The sequence below is a fragment of the Macaca fascicularis genome, chromosome 4, assembly GCF_037993035.2.
Source record: "Macaca fascicularis isolate 582-1 chromosome 4, T2T-MFA8v1.1".
Classification (NCBI taxonomy): Eukaryota; Metazoa; Chordata; class Mammalia; order Primates; family Cercopithecidae; genus Macaca; species Macaca fascicularis.
Window position 1 is genome coordinate 147,532,280 of NC_088378.1, and position 16,677 is coordinate 147,548,956.

Genomic DNA, 16,677 nt, shown 5'->3' on the forward strand with positions numbered 1-16,677 from the left:
CTGGTCCTCTCAATGAGTCCAGGCAAGTCTGAGCTGATGGTACCTCTCAGTGAGAGGAGACATTCAAACAATAGACAGAGGCTTTATATATGTTTCATGATGACACTGAAGATTCTAGGGATGATTGGTTTTTGAAGTGCTAACGTAGAGAAAGGCAGACTTTCCTCCGCTATCGGTTACCTTCCTTAAGAAGGTTGCCGGCTGTGTGACATCATTTGGGTAATCATTCTGATGGCCACTATTAGAGAAAAACCCATTTCCTTCTAAAATGACTTTGTTTTAGTTCCCCAAGTTAGAAGTTTTTAAAGGAGCTTTGGGATATGAATGCAAAAAATTCCCAGTCTTAATTCTGAACTTTTTTTGGCCAATACCATTAAGCACAGCTGGTGGGGGGATGGATATAATCTGTTTATTTCTCATCTATAGAGCATTTTACAATAAAAAGTGATTAGTAAAAATTCCATCATTATGCTTAAAAAGTCCCTCTGATTCCCTGGGAAACTCATGGAAGGAAGACTGATTCTAATTCTTCCAAATCATGCAGGAAGGAAAAGCATCCAGGAAGATGCACATTCATCTAAAGCACAGAAGATAAAGCAGTCAGAATGGGCACAGGGAGAACCAGGAGCTGGGTGTGGACTTTTCTTTATAGGCCTTATCCCTTTTCCCTGAAAATGCCAAGTGGGTGCACCACAGATTGTGCTAGGTTAGCATGATTTACATGGAGATTTTAAGGTAAAGATAGAGAACTAAAGACAGAGAGGAATTGAGGCTAAGGACAGAAATGGAAGCTGCACAGATGTACTGCATGGATTCTGCAAGTCAGACAATACCTACAGATGTAATTGTAAGGTGGATGGTACAGCACTTCTCAAGACAGACACGCCTGGGCCAGCTCCACCATTTACCAGCCGTGTGATTTGGAGCGAATTAACAGATCCCCTACACCTCACCCTTGGCTGTAAAAACACATAATGTAGTATCTACCTCCTATAAGTGTCATGAAGATTAAACAAGAGGATGTATATAAAAACTTTTCAGCACACAGCCTAGCTAACAACAGCTTAAAAGATACTAGTTATCTAATGAGAATTAAAATAACAGTCACAGTTCAAACAGTAATAACAGCTCTCTGAAAGGCTGAGCTAAATATTTTTTAATTCCCTTAACATATCAGTAAAGCAACTGAAATTGGAAATAAAATTTCCTCCAGGCATAATTGGATTTACACGTTCTCTAGCGATTACATGAAGGCCCCACACAGAACAGGTTCTATCCAAATCATCCCTCCACATTCATTAGCGTCATTTTTGAATTCAATAAGTTAAACAAAACTTATATTTTTCACTTCTGAGAATGCCTTAAGGCTTAGTTTGATATCTGGTTTCAATGCCTCTGATATTTTTGCCAAACTTGACCAATTTGCAACCATTCCCTGAAATCTGCCTCATATCCAGTCACCAAACATACAACCATCCACAACAGACTTAGAACATTCGGGTCTCCTATTAGCTTCCCCAGTCAAAGAGACCATGGCTGTTGAGAGTCTTCTCTAATGCAAGGGTTGCATCCTCACCTGGGCAGGTAGACAACCACATTCTGGCAGAGCCAGACAATGGGAAGTCCAGAATCCTGAGCAGAAACACTTGGAATGACTGTCATAGTAGCTGTGCAGCCCCTACCATCTGTATTACACCTGCAAAACCACGGGCCTAAGGCCTTTTTCTAGCCACAAAAGGCTGTGCATCCTGAATCGCTTCGCCTTCTTTCCACACACAAGTTCCTAATAGCTCTTCCTTTTCTGAACCATCTGTGAGTGGGGAAGAAAAGGGGGAAGTTTTTGAAATCTGTTGTAAACCAGAAGTGGCAAGGCACTTACCTTATCACATTTAACCCCGTGAGGAAGGTACCATGATTCTCTTGTTATAGATGAGGAAACCAAGACTCAGAGAGGTTTATAATAATTTAACTTGTCCCAACAACATTGATAAGAGTTAGAATTTGAACCCTCAATTATCAGCTTCAAAAGCCACATTCCCTGCAGCACCCCATGGGGTGAGCCTCTCCCTGCTAATGCTTCTCATCAATACCACAGACCAGTTCTTAGGGCTCATATCCTCAGTTACATTATTTACTCATAAAAGTCTTCTCATGGGGAGCAATAATTTGCATGATTCTGGAAGGGCTTGTTCATGTCACACTTGACGCAGCACAGTGTCTGGTATAAAGAAGACAGTTGTCTGATCTAAATCTTCTATTCCCATAGCCAGAATATAGCCAGCCTCTGTCCTCTGCATATGATTATCACATAAACAGGACTTGCTAACACCAAGCTTTGGAAAATAAGCTTCTTCCCACCCACTGACACGCTAGTTGGTAATTAAAACCCACATTGATTTGTCACCATAAGCACTTTACACAAGAAACTGATTAACTAGAATCAAGAACACTCATGACACACCTGTATGTGAGACCTTTGGGGGAGAAGAGAAATATCCATTACTTTAATATACTTGCTGATTTCTCTATTTGTGAGTTTTCATCACTGATGATGTTCCTTTGCCACTGGTCATCAAAAAGGCTTATCATAGCAGTGAATTCTGAATACAAACAAATGAATTATCCCTAGTTGAGAGCTCTTGGTGGAAGAGGTCCTAATCATGACATCACTGGGTCTTACTACAGGATGTACAAAATTCCACCCGTATCAGAAAAATATAAACTTACCTTGTTCATTAATTTTTAAATAGTTCTTCACCCAGTTATTTCTCTTTTGCAGTAACCCAACATTCAGAGATACGGCCCCTTTTCTAATTCTCTCTTTTTTTTTTTTTTTTTTTTTTTTTTTTTTTTTTGAGACGGAGTCTCGCTCTGTCGCCCAGGCTGGAGTGCAGTGGCCGGATCTCAGCTCACTGCAAGCTCAGCCTCCCGGGTTTACACCATTCTCCTGCCTCAGCCTCCGGAGTAGCTGGGACTACAGGAACCCACCACCTCGCCCGGCTAGTTTTTTGTATTTTTTAGAAGAGACGGGGTTTCACCGTGTTAGCCAGGATGGTCTCGATCTCCTGACCTCGTGATCTGCCCATCTCGGCCTCCCAAAGTGCTGGGACTACAGGCTTCAGCCACCGCACCCGGCCCACTTTTCTAATTCTTTAGAAATTGTAATCTTTTCCCCTCTAATATTCTTAAATCCTCCAAATTTGCATTAAATAACATCAATATTAAGTGATAATCCAGAAAAGATGTCAGTATCTCCTCACTGCATGCACATGCACACACAAACACAGAAAGCATGTGCTATTTGAATAAAAATAAACCTAACTGTATTTTAAATCTATGTATATGTTAAAAAGTTTATTTGCCCAATTTTAGATGTCTAAAATTAAGATTTCACATTTCATGGATTCTCTGAGAAAACTAAGCTGAGTGATGGAATGCCTAGGAGTCCATTAGTGGAAAAGAGATGATGTCCCAAGGAAGAAACTATACTAGAGTTAATCCAGACACCACCATCCTCTATCCAGATAACAGCACTTCTCTAAGCAGCCCTGTGAATACCATGCTATTCACTCGACTGAAAACCCTAATGTGTCAAATAATGGCCTCTTCACAGGCACTGTGATGGCAGATTCCTTAGACAACCAGTGGCAAAACTGCATGTAAAAATACCCTTTGTTTGGCAGCTATGGCCACAACTTTCATTGCTTACCCTCTACCTCTTCAGACTCCCTATCTGCCCCAGCCCATGCACCAGATGTCCCCCTTCCTATTGACTGCTTGTCCTCCATGGTCTACTTGCTGCCATTTACCAAAATCATCGATTTTTATTCTGACCACCTGTTTGAAGATGCCCTCTTGAAATGGGATTTGGACCACAATCAGCCCAACAGCCTGCGAGGCCCCCTTGGTAGACACCAGCATGTCACCATGTATTAGGGTTTAAGAGGGACTTGCTTTTGTGGAGTTGGGGAAATATAGGGTTTTTTGGGAAAAGAAGTTCAAATGACTGAGCTAGAAAGAACTTTAAGAAGGTTTAATTCTTTGTGGCACTTAGCTGTAAATATGCCTGCAAACCCTTTTCTGGAGTGTTAGCCTGAGGGCAGGACAATGTCTTACTCATCTTCATCTTGGTATCACCCTTCAACAAGTGTTTGCTGAATGGCAACCTCCTCCATGATGCTGCTCTCATGAGCTAGGTTGTACATGAAAATTGTTAATCAGCTGGGGACACAATGGCTTAAAATAAGTGGCCCCGTGTGTTACAGAAGACACTGGACTGGCAATCAGAAGACAAGTTCTCATCCCCACTCTGCCATTAAATAGCCATTTAGTGTTGGGTGAGCCCCTTGTCCTTTCTGAGCCCATTTCCACATCTCTGCACAGAGTGAAAAATGCCCTCTCTGAGGACGCTGTGGCTCCATTATTATTCTGTGGCAGTTTTAGAAGCAGAAAAGTGTACTTTTCTACTGACAGAAAAGGTTAATACAAAAAAATAAACGAAGTTACCACGAGTTAGTGAAACTACCTTAAGATTAAAACATGGCCGGGCATGGTGGCTCACCCCTGTAATCCCAGCACTTTGGGAGGTCGAGGTGGGCAGATCACTTGAGATCAGGAGTTTGAGACCAGCCTAGCCAACATGGTGAAACCCCGTCTTTACTAAAAATACAAAAATTAGCTGGGCATGGTGGTGGGTGCCTGTAATCCCAGCTACTTGGGAGGCTGAGACAGGAGAATCGCTTGAACCTGGGAGGCAGAGGTTGCAGTGAGCCAAGATCATGCCATTGCACTCCAGCCTGGGTGACAAGAGCAAAACTCCATCTCAAAAAAAAAAAAAAAAAAAAATACAAACGGAAAAAAAAAAAAAAAGATTAAAACATGATTATTTATTTTCCCAGGATGGTTTTGCTTCTGGTGAAGATCTCTTTCAGCTCTGTAATTCTGTGAGCCAGTGAGAAATTTTGAAAGCAATGTTATAATTCTACTATTAAATTTAGATGTATTTATAACGTTGTGGCTTATAAAATGAAGTAGACAGTCTTTTAAAAAATGCAGAATAATTTTAAATTTTCCTGGAAAGAAATGGGGCAAGCCCTCCAGGCAGTGCTATCAAAATAAACCTGCTCAGCTTTTTCACAGGGAGTCCGCATGCCCTGAAGGGGATGAATCTCATATAAGGAAAAGGTTGAGTGCCACCCTGCAGTGGCAGTAGAGAAATAACCACAGGGCAGAAAAGACTGGGAGAAGGGCAAGGCATAGAAACTATATGCAGGATCTATGACATATGGAAGTCACAAGGACCCCCATGATCCTAGGAGCCATCCAAGTGGACAAGTCAACACACAACAGCATGAACAACAGACTTCATTCCCCAGCAGGAAACCACCTTTCCACTTGCTTATGTCTTAACTCAATAGGAAGACAAATGCAATTTTCTCATTTCCTCCATCCTCTATGTAAAACTATCATTTATAACAGCAACTTTCGAGGAATGCTAAGAGTGACTTGCAAATGCGTAGGCAGGTCACTGATTCAAAAAGCGAACAATACTATATGAGCAATCATTAAAGAAGGTCCCAAAATGTAACTTATGTATAACAAAAAGACTTTTAAAAATTAATGTTATTTTTTAAATTTTGTAACAAGAAAAGTTAGTGAAAACAAAACTGTCATTATCTCTATTTCTGCCAGAAGATGCAGAAATAGAAATTGTTCAGTTAACAATCTTATTCAGAGATATAGATCAAGGAATGGCCACAAAGAGAGTCAATTAAAAATAGTTTCTTTTAACTTGAATTTTTAATTTAAAAAGATTTGCATAGTCCAAAGAAAATAATGCTGCTACTGGAGCAAGATGTTTCTAAATTTTCAGCGGTGTCAACCATTTATAACAGAAGATGCCTTATTTACTCTGTCACTCAACCAATGTTGACTAATGATGTCACAGCAGTGACTTATTTCTATATGTTGTACATCCTCTCCAGGACGTTTCTCCTTGCACCACCGTCCCAACAATGCATATTCTTACAGCACATGGGCTTGGGGACAGCAATGCACAGAAATACACCCATGCTTACATGGCTTAGAATGATGTAAGCCAATTCAGTGAGCTTCTAGTCCCCAGTAGGGTTTTAATTTTCATTTTTTTCATGATGTGCTGCTAAATTTAGACAAAATCACGGAGAGAAATAAAGGGAAAAAACTTGAAGGGACAATATTTTTTAAAGTGCCTTGTGAAATGTAATTAGATACACCTTACCATAAATAGTCTAAGAGTTACCATTAATTGGAATATATTTTAAGGTTTCCTGGGTGTATTTCTTCCAAATTATTTTTCTCTGCTAAGGCAAAAGGAAATAAGTAACGTATTTACTTATGAACAGTGAGACATTTCCAAATAGGTAGTACTCATGTGCTGGAATAATTAATCTTCTCACAGAAACCCCAAAATAGTAACTGTTAATGTATAAACATTTAAGTAAAATTAGATAGGTAACTCTCCTTTACTGAAACCCTTCATTTCTAACACTTTCTGTAAGGTTATTTATATTAAAACATCAATCCAACAACTCATAGTGGCTCTGTCCATTAGACTGGCTTGAGAGGAGAGACCCTGACTTAACCACCCGCACAAACCCAGCACTTGGTACAACTGCCACAGGGTAGTCATTAAGCCAACCTGAATCACAAAGAGCTGCAGTGGTTATTTTTCCTATTCCTAAATGGTGTCTTACTTCTTTTTTCACTAATTTTACAGATTAAAATCAAACAAACAAACAAGGCTTACTCAGGTGATTACCAGATTTCTGACTTAGCCCCTCACAAACTGTGTAATATTGGGTAGATGATTTAACCTCTCTGTGCATCAGTTTCCTCTTCTGTAAAACAGGAATTAATTTTAGCACTTTAGCACTTGTCTTCTAGTGTTGTTAGAAGACTGAATGAGTTAATAGCGTGCTGCTTTGTGCTGGCTACAGTGTCATCGTCATAACCATCATTATCACGGCCAAGAAGATGAACAAAATCATAGTGGGAAGGCCTCCATTTCCCAGGGAAAATAACTACCATGCATCTTTCTCTGTAAATACAAGTGTGTAAACACTGGCTAATGACAGAGGGATGGAGAGATATGTGATAAAGCAAGTAAAATGTAAATGGTAGAAAGTAAGTGGTGGTATGTGGGTGCTCACTGTAACACTCTTTCAGGTTTTCCATATGTTAGAAAAATTTCATAAGAAAATGGCGAAAGAATTGCATAAGGGAGAAATAGGTGAAAAAGAAAAGGGAACTTAGCATGGAAGATCAGCCACACTACCTCCCCAAGAAAGTATTATTCATCAGTAACAATAGCAACAATAATCATGATCTTTTTTTTCTTTTTTCTTTAAGAGATGGGGTTTCACTGTGTTGCCCAGGCTGGAGTGCGTGGCACAATCACAGCTCACTGCAGCCTCCAACTCCTGGGTTCAAGCGATCTCCTGCCTCAGCCTCTCAAGTAGCTAGAACTACAGCTAATTAAAAAAATTTTTTTAATTAAAATGTAGAGCAGGCCTTGTTTTGTTGCCAAAATTGGTCTCAAACTCCTGGCTTCAAGTGATCATCCCACCTCAGCCTCCCAAAATGCTGGGATTACAGGCATGAGCCACTATGCCCAACGTAACAACCTAACTATGATTTTTTTTCTTTTCTTTTTTTTTTTGAGATGGAGTTGCACTCTTGTTGACCAGGCTGGAGTGCAATGTTGTGATCTCGGCTCACTGCAAACTCTGCCTCCCAGATTCAAGCAATTCTCCTACCTCAGCCTCCTGAGTAGCTGGGATTACAGGTGTGCATCACCATGCCTGGCTAATTTTGTATTTTTGGTAGAGACGGGGTTTCTCCATGTTGGTCAGGCTGGTCTCGAACTCCCGACCTCAGGTGATCTGCCCGCCTCGGCCTCCCAACATGCTGGGATTACAGGTGTGAGCCACCACGCCTGGTCTAACCATGACCTTTATAGAAATCTCACCTATCATTTTGTTTCTAAGTCTTACAACAATCCCATAAGGAAGCTACTCCAAGTATCATTGCCATTTCAGAAATTCAGAAACAAGAATAAAATGAAAGACCTACTGAGGATCATGCCATTCATAAGTTATTGTGGAGATCTGAACAGAGTTCTACTGCATCCTTCCCATTGCCAGAATAATTAAATCACTCATATCATGCCTCTCACCATGAAAGAAACCACTCTGTTCTTCATCATTGTGACCCTAGTGCCATAGTTAGTGACATATAACAGGCACACAAAGATTACTCAATGGATGGAATGAAGGGAGGGAAAAATGGAGGGAGGAAGATCAGGAACACTGTTGTTGTTTTTTCCCATCCACTAGACCTAAACTCTATCCAATCCTGTAATTATAAAGAGGGGTATTACTTTTATCAAAATGGTATAATAGTTTCTGATTATAAAAATAACACATTTATAATAGACAATAACATTTCCTCTTACCAAAGAAAACTAAATCAATATATTTCCTACACGTGGATAGTGGTAGCCATTTTTTGCCTCAAGAAAGACTTATTCAGATTTTCCAAATGTATCTAGTATGACATCCATTCACATGAAAGGCGAAATGTTCAGTTACACAGATCTGAGCCATCCCCTGGAGTCGGTCCAGGAAGAAGCAAGCAGGGTGGTGAGCAGTTTGCAAAACATGTCACATAAGGAAAAGCTGAAGGAACTAGGTCTGCTTATCCTATAGGAGAAAAGACGTAAGAATGACAGGAAAACAGACTTCAAATATTGGCAGGGCTGCATATGTCAGAGGGAATAAATATTTTCCTGTGAGCCAACTGGGAACAATGTATAGAAATTATAGGAAGAAAGATTTTTGCTTGATATAAAGAACATTCCAAGATCAATTTGAAGTTGTGGAAAGAAGTGAACTCTTTTATAAGGCAGGGCTCTCACCATGAAAAACCTTGTCAGGAGTATTACACATACGTACAAGGTTAAGCTAGGTACCTTCAAAAGTCCTGTCCAACTGCAATACCCTGAAATTCTAGATCCCATATATATGTCTATGGTTTGGGTATCATATATACCAGGGTAGCAATGTATGGCACAGGTAGCAAACTCCCACCATACCACATGTGATACACATGCACATACACACACACACGCATACACATGCACATGCACACAGACAAAAAAACAGCCTAAGATGAATCACAGATACTTGTAAAACTAAAATTATGTGGTAATAATTAATTTCTAACTCTGTCATTGAGTTTCTCACAGTTTGGAAGAAGAATGTGGCATGCCAGGGACAAATTTTTTAGTTCAAGTTGTAATACCCAAAACTGAAAGCCTGCATGACATAAAAGAATAAGTGCTAAACTAGTCCAAACACTTGGTTTGCACTGACTAGCCACATGACTTTGGACAATCCACCACGCCTCTATAGATGTCAGTGTCCAACAGAACTTGTACTGCTATGCTTACCACTAGCCATATGTGGTTTTTTGAGTCCTGGCAATATGGCTAGTGCGACAAAGGAATTTGTAATTTAAATATTGTTTTAATTATATCTCACTGTCATTAATTTATTAAATTCAAACAGCCTCAAGTGGCTATGGCTATCACATTGAACAGTAACTACTGCTGACAAGGCCACTGAAGAAGAAAGTCAAATTCCAGACCAACCTCAACCCATCATCTTCTGCAAGATCTCGATACCATCTAGACAACTGCGACAAAAGAAAAAGATAAAAAATCTGAGGCTCAACCTCAGAAGGTCCTTAGGGCTCCTGTCAGCTATTGTCTAGCCCATTCATTATCACTCCCATAACCTAGGATAGACAGCCCAGTGCCCTTTTATCCTTTGACTGTCCAGGTTGGGATACACAGCCAAGTATAGCAGTGTACTTATCAACGTTCCCTGAAAAGATGACACGTATAAAACAATTTCCTATGGAAATTATCCCCATGCAGCCAGCTACCCTATTATAATGACATTAGTGGAATATTAGTGAAATATCTGTGAATAATTAGTGAACATTATTGAAAAATACTATTTCTTGTAGAGTACAAATAGCTACCTTTAAATTAGTTAACTATCTCTTATGAAGGAAACCATTCGATTTATTTTAGCTTTCAAATCAAATCACGTGACCAATTTTAAAAGTTATTTCACAAGCTTGAAAACACACAAATATTAAAAGCCAGAAAGTTCATACTAGATGCCCAAACCTCACCATTATGCAACACGTCCAAGTAACAAACCTGTACATGTACCCCTTGGACTTATAAACATAAATAAATAAAAGCAAAAAAAAAAAAAAAAAAAAAAGGCAGAAAGTGGCTGGGCACAGTAGCTCACACCTGTAATCCCAGCATTTTGGGAGGCTAAGGCAGGTGGATCACTTGAGGTCAGGAGTTTGAGACCAGCCTGGCCAACATGGTGAAACCCCATCTCTACTAAAAATACAAAACTTAGCCAGGCTGATTACAGGTAGTGGTGTGCACGCCTATAATCCCAGCTACTGGAAAGGCTGAGGCAGGAGAATCGCTTGAACCCAGGAGGCAGAGGTGGCAATGAGCCGAGATCACACCTCTGCACTCCAGCCTGGGCTGACATACCGAGACTGTTAAAAAAATAAATTAAAAATTTTAAAAAGCCAAAAAGTGTGACTTTTTAAAGAGTTGCCTAGGTTGTTTTTAAAACATATATAAAAAATCTAGGCGGGGTGCAGTGTCTCACGCCTGTAATTCCACCACTTTGGGAGGCTGAGGCAGGCAGATTGCTTGAGCCCAAAAGTTGGACACCAGCCTGAGCAACATGGCAAATCCCCATCTCTACAAAAATATATAAAAATAGCCTGGCTTCTTGGCATGTGCCTGTAGTTGTAGCTACTTGGGAGGCTGAGGTGGGAGGATCACTTGAGCCCAAGAGGCGGAGGTTGCAATGAGCCAAGACTGTGCCACTGTACTCCAGCCTGGGTGACAGACTGAGATCCTGTCTCAAAAAAAAAAAAAAAATATATATATATATATATATATATATCTGTGTGTACATATATATGTCTAGAAAAATTTATTTTAAAAAAATTACAAGGCAATGTCAATAATAGCCATATTCCAGAGGCTTAAAAGAAGCTTGGCAACAGATTTACTAACATATATTAGTAATATCGATCATTATAGCACCGAAGAATGAGATCTCAAAATAGCACATGTGAAAGGGCAGTAAGCTGCCTAATCACAACTAATTTCAGGAAGCTCGTAGTGCATCTAGGAAAGTATTATTATTTTTGCAATACTTTACTTTTGCAATGTTTTAAAGTCTATTTGTTTTTGTTTTTTTTTTAACTAGGCAGTTGCCACCAGAATAATCTTAAACAGATGATTAGTTCGTAATGTATAACAACAGAGTAAAATGCTTCCTAGCACATAGTTCAACACCAGTGGCTAGTCTCACACAGAAAATTTTCCTAGGCAGGAAACTCAGTGTCTCCTGATTCTTCATTCCTAAACTGTATTCTGCTGATATTGCATGCCCTCTTGTAATTATCATGAGTCCTACACACACAGAACAACGCAGACAAAATCTTCATTGCTGCGGCCCACACCAACATTAGCTTGCCTTCGCCTGCTTAATTGGCTCTGATCACTGGGCAGAAATAACTCATTGCTTTTTCCTTTTCACATGCTGACTCAAGTACTCCTAACATCATTAGTCATGTTTCATAGTATCTAGAATAAAAACACACTGACATCCAATTCCAGCAATTATTCCATTTTACACTTTGGAGAAAAGAAGTGATCGACAACTTCCAATCTGCCTAAAATCTCAAGCAGCTAACACTTTTGCAAAATAATTTGACTATGCCACATGCCTGTATCCCCAGCTTCTTGGAAGGCTGAGGCAGGAGGACAGCTTGAGCCCAGGAGTTCAAGGCCAGCCTGGGCAACACAGCAAGACCCCCATCTCAAAAAAGAAAACAATGCAATATGACTAAAAGAAGATTTAAAGTTATACAAAACATATAATAATAGATAGTATCATAATTTTTAAACCAATGAGAAGCTGAAAGACAGATTCTTTTCAAGTTTGCTTATAGTCTCCGATTAAGAAATAGAAGTCCTCCTCAGATCTTCTCAATTAAAACCATTCCATTTTCTACTGGCAGAGGATCTATGGATAAGACAAGTACAGTGCCGGGCACTCGGAAATGCTTGGTCAGCACTGAATGTAAAACATGGAAATATGGGTTTCTCTAGTAGTAGAGGCAGGAAATCCCCATCAATAAGGAGTGAAAGCTAATTCCCCTTAGGGCAGTCATTCCTACTTTCCTGGTTGTGCCTGTTAAGTAGAGCCAGGTGTGGTGGCTCATGTCTGTAATCTCAGTACTTTTGGAGACCAACACAGAAAGATCGCTTGAGGCCATGAATTCAAGACCAGCCTGGGCAACAAAGAGAAGTCTCCACATCTTTACCAAAAATTTGTAAAAATTTGCTGGGTGTGGTGGTCCCAGCTGCTACTTTGAGAGGCTGGGGTGAAAGGACTGTTTGAGCCCAGGAGTTGCAGGCTGCAGTGAGCTATGATCATGCCATTGCACTCCAGCCTAGGTGATGGAGCAAGACCCTGTCTCTTAAAAAAAAAAGACTGAGTGCAGTGGCTCATGCCTGTAATCTCAGCACTTGGGGAGGCCAGGGCAGCTGGATCACAAGGTCAGGAGTTTGAGACCAGCCAGGCCAATATGGTGAAACCCCATCTCTACTAAAAATACAAAAAAATTAGCCAGGCTTGGTGACACCTGCCTGTAAACCCAGCGACTCTGGAGGCTGAGGCAAGAGAACTGCTTGAACCCAGGAAGCGGAGGTTGCAGTGAGCTGAGATCGCTCCCTTGCACTCCAGCCTGGACAACAGAGCGAGACTTCCGTCTCCAAAAAAAAAAAAAAGAGTAGAGAAATCCATATCTAAAAGAGAAAACATAATAAAACTGTTGTCTGTGCTAAATACTTTCATTTCTATTACATAATAGTAACTGTTTTAACTAAGGCAGACATCACCAAAAGAAACATTAGCTTTTCAGTACTCTCCAGCCTTTACCCTCCTGTTGTGGAGAGAATAATGATGCCAATTCCAACATTTATCAACTTGAGGACATCAAAAAATGCTTCTCCATCAAATGGGTTTCAACACACCCAGAACACCTGCAGACACATTGCAGGTGGAATGCTACAATCGTAACATGGTTCAACAAGGTCTGGAGGACCCAAGCAGTGAGGACTTTGACTTCCACTTGCCTATCTGCTCAAGATCTTTTTCTCTTTTTTTCCTATGAACTGTTTCTCTCATAGTTCTGTTCCATCCTTTTCTTTCTTCCAACAGACATCCATAATGACAGAGCCCATTTGCCAACTCACAGCTAGAGGCAAAGAAATCATTACCCACTAGGAAAAGGGGCCCATAATCGCATCTGGTGATTATTCTCCATTTCATACGATGCTTTTCCCTGGGGCCTCAGTCTTCTACTGAAAATATTTTAATTGTAATTATAAAGTCATGACCATCCACATGTATAGCTGGTTTGCTTCAATTAGAAGTCACTGCAACTAAAAAACAAAGCACTTTCAGTTCCTCACCCTCATTGTGTTTAATATCTCCATTGGCTGAATCTCATGAATGGCTCACTGAATTGAAGAAATGCCCCCAAGTAGGAATTCTAAATTCTGCATCTTCAAAAGATGGTCTTCAAAATCACAGAAAGAAAAGCTGCTGAATTGCAGAATATATATTACTATTTAAAAGGTTATAAATCTTTTAACTTAAGGAAGGGTAGAATTCTTCACTTAGAAAACTCAGAACAACTTATGTTAATGTTTCATTTGTCTTGAACTAGAAACTGTGAGCATAGTGTTCAACAGATTCAGCTATCCACTTACTCATTGACTTTTAAATCTCTGCATATGCTCTCCAGGCTATTATCTGGGGAACTATCAAAGAAAGGTTGTGGCCCAAATGCTGGATTTGCCTATTCCTCAGTTCAAAACAAGTATTTTTCAAATGTAGACCTATAACTAGAAACACTTTTAACTTTCCTTGAACCAGAGCTTTTAAAAATGTATATAGTCTGTACATTAAATGCGTTGTTAGTGAAGTAAAAGGTGACATCATAGAGTGTAATCTAGTCTGTCGTGATTTTCTTTTCTTTTTTTTTTTTTTTTTTATTGAGACGGAGTCTCCCTTTGTCACCCAGGCTGGAGTGCAATGGTGTGATCTTGGCCTCCTGGGTTCAAACGATTCTCCTGCCTCAGGCTCCCAAGTAGCTGAGATTACAGGCACCCACCATCATGCCCAGCTAATTTTTATATTTTTGTAGAGATGGGATTTCACCATGTTGTTGGCCAGGCTGGTCTTGAACTCCTGACCTGAGGTGATACGCTCACCTCGGCCTCCCAAAGTGCTCGGATTACGGGCATGAACCACCACAGCCGGCCTTGTGATGTCTTCTATTATCTAGTAGTATCGTGATTTTCACCTATTGCTTGTTACTTTCATGCAAATTCAAATTGACTTTCAAAAGTAAACTCAATAAAAATGACCAGTGTTTATATGACATTTACTATGTGCTGGACCTTGGTCTTCACTTATATTAACTCATTTAACCCTCCTGACAACCCTATGAAGTGGGTACAGTTATTTCCTCAATGTCCTGGGGGGCGTTTGTTTTCATTTGAAAATTCCTACTCCTAAACTATACTAACAAAGTACAAGTAGCAAGATATCAGATTATAAACAACAGTCCAGGCATGGTGGCTCAGGCCTGTAACCCCAGCACTTTGGGAGGCTGAGGTAGGTGGATCACTTGAGGCCAGGAGTTTCACCAACATGGTGAAACCCCATCTCTACCAAAAATACAAAAAGTTAGCCAGGTGTGGTGGCAGACACCTGTAATCCCATCTACCTGGGAGGCTGAGGCAGGAGGATCACTTGAATCTGTGAGGCGGAGGTTGCAGTGAGCCAAGATTGAGCCACTGCATTCCAGCCTGGGAGACAGAAAAAGATTCTATCCTCACCCCCCAACACACACACATACACACAAAAATATTATAAACAACAAAATTAATTCCATGTCCTTATATCCTACCAAGGTAACTGCTTTGACACTGCAAATAACCAGTGTGATTGGTAAAATAATTAAGTGTATTATTAAATGTATTAATTCTTGGGCTATTTGCCCACACCAAATTTCCAAGGTTAATCCTACCCTTCATTGTGCATGAGGCACACACACTCAGATATACCCAGACAGCAAGTTAGCTACGGTTGAGAGAAAGCAAGAACTGCAGGCAAGAACAAGCCCAAAAACAATCTGTAACCTGATTTTGAAAACTAAATATTAATTTCATCACCTTCTTTACCAAATCTTCTAACAAATGGCAAGTCAGACTGAAGTTTCTCTCCCTTCCTCTCCATTCTTTGGGGTGCTAATGAGCAGAAAATGAGAGTCTAAGGCTCAGAATAATCTACGGACTGGAATAATCAGTCTTAGAAAAACTCAAGAGCTGAAACTAAGGCCTTACTAATTTGCACCATGAAAGAGGCCATTTTTTATGTTAGTGCTGACTGATCCAAATCCAAAGTAAAAATACCACCAAATCATTATATTCCTCTAGAAAACATGTATTCAAAAGTTTGTCATGATCAAAGCAAACCCTGTGATTTATTTGGTATCTATCCAAAAAAAGCTACTACTATTTATCTCTTTTGTTTATCTATGTGAAAATAAATTCCAAATGACTAGAACAGGGCATGGTCCATAGTAAGTGCTCAATAAATGTTTACTAAATGAAATGCATGCATGAATCATTAGGACCCTCAGCATTCTCACTTATCTACTCTGTCTCCAGTCCTCGCTCCCTGAAAACCACAGTGCACAGAGCCACCAGAGGGATTCTTCTAGAACACAAATATAATCATGCCACTCTACTACTGTTTGAATCCCATTCAGACTTCCCCACACGTCACCAGCAAACTGAAGTTCAAACTCTGTCACAGAGCACCTTTGTTACATCTCCAGCCCATTCTCTCACCACTCCTGGTCTTGAATATATGGCAATAATAGTGAAATTCCCCTCGCCTACATGGTGTTCTCTCCTCCCTTCTATGAACTGGATGTCTTAGAGAACTGTTCTCCTGATAAGTTGTACATATCTTTATAGCTGCACTTAGTCCACCACATTACTATCTGCTTTAATGTCCAACTTTCCTCTCTCACCGAATATGAAAAGATTATCTTATTAATCATTGTCCCTCCAGCATCTAGAAGAGTACTCAGCACATAGTAGGTACTCGATAAATGTTTACTGGATGCTTGGATAGATGAATGGGTGGGAGAAATTAAATAGTATTACATCTATTCAAAAGGAAATTCACAGTCAACCATGCTTTTGAGGATGATGATGTTAGGCTTGCCGAGAGGAAAAAAATAAACAAACGTAAGTGGCTTGAACAAAACACTCTATTATTAGCAAAGATTATAGAATTTATAGTCATCAAGTAAGACAGCACCTGCTGGAACTTTCGCTTATTTCTCAAGGCAGTGAGGCTTGGATATCCCTGAGAACAAGGCAATGAGGTAGAAGCTATACATTCTTGGATTCTCTGCCCCATAGGTCACATT

General features: G+C 40.0%; 2 protein-coding genes across 24 annotated transcripts in view; one reads left to right on the top strand and one right to left on the bottom strand.

Annotated features, from left to right (window-relative positions):
- CARMIL1 (capping protein regulator and myosin 1 linker 1) overlaps positions 1 to 16,677 on the bottom strand; it is a 349,557-nt gene that overhangs the window by 219,719 nt on the left and 113,161 nt on the right. The window lies entirely within an intron of this gene.
- Positions 1 to 16,677, top strand: part of LOC102142214 (cytidine monophosphate-N-acetylneuraminic acid hydroxylase) — a 357,828-nt gene that overhangs the window by 49,053 nt on the left and 292,098 nt on the right. The window lies entirely within an intron of this gene.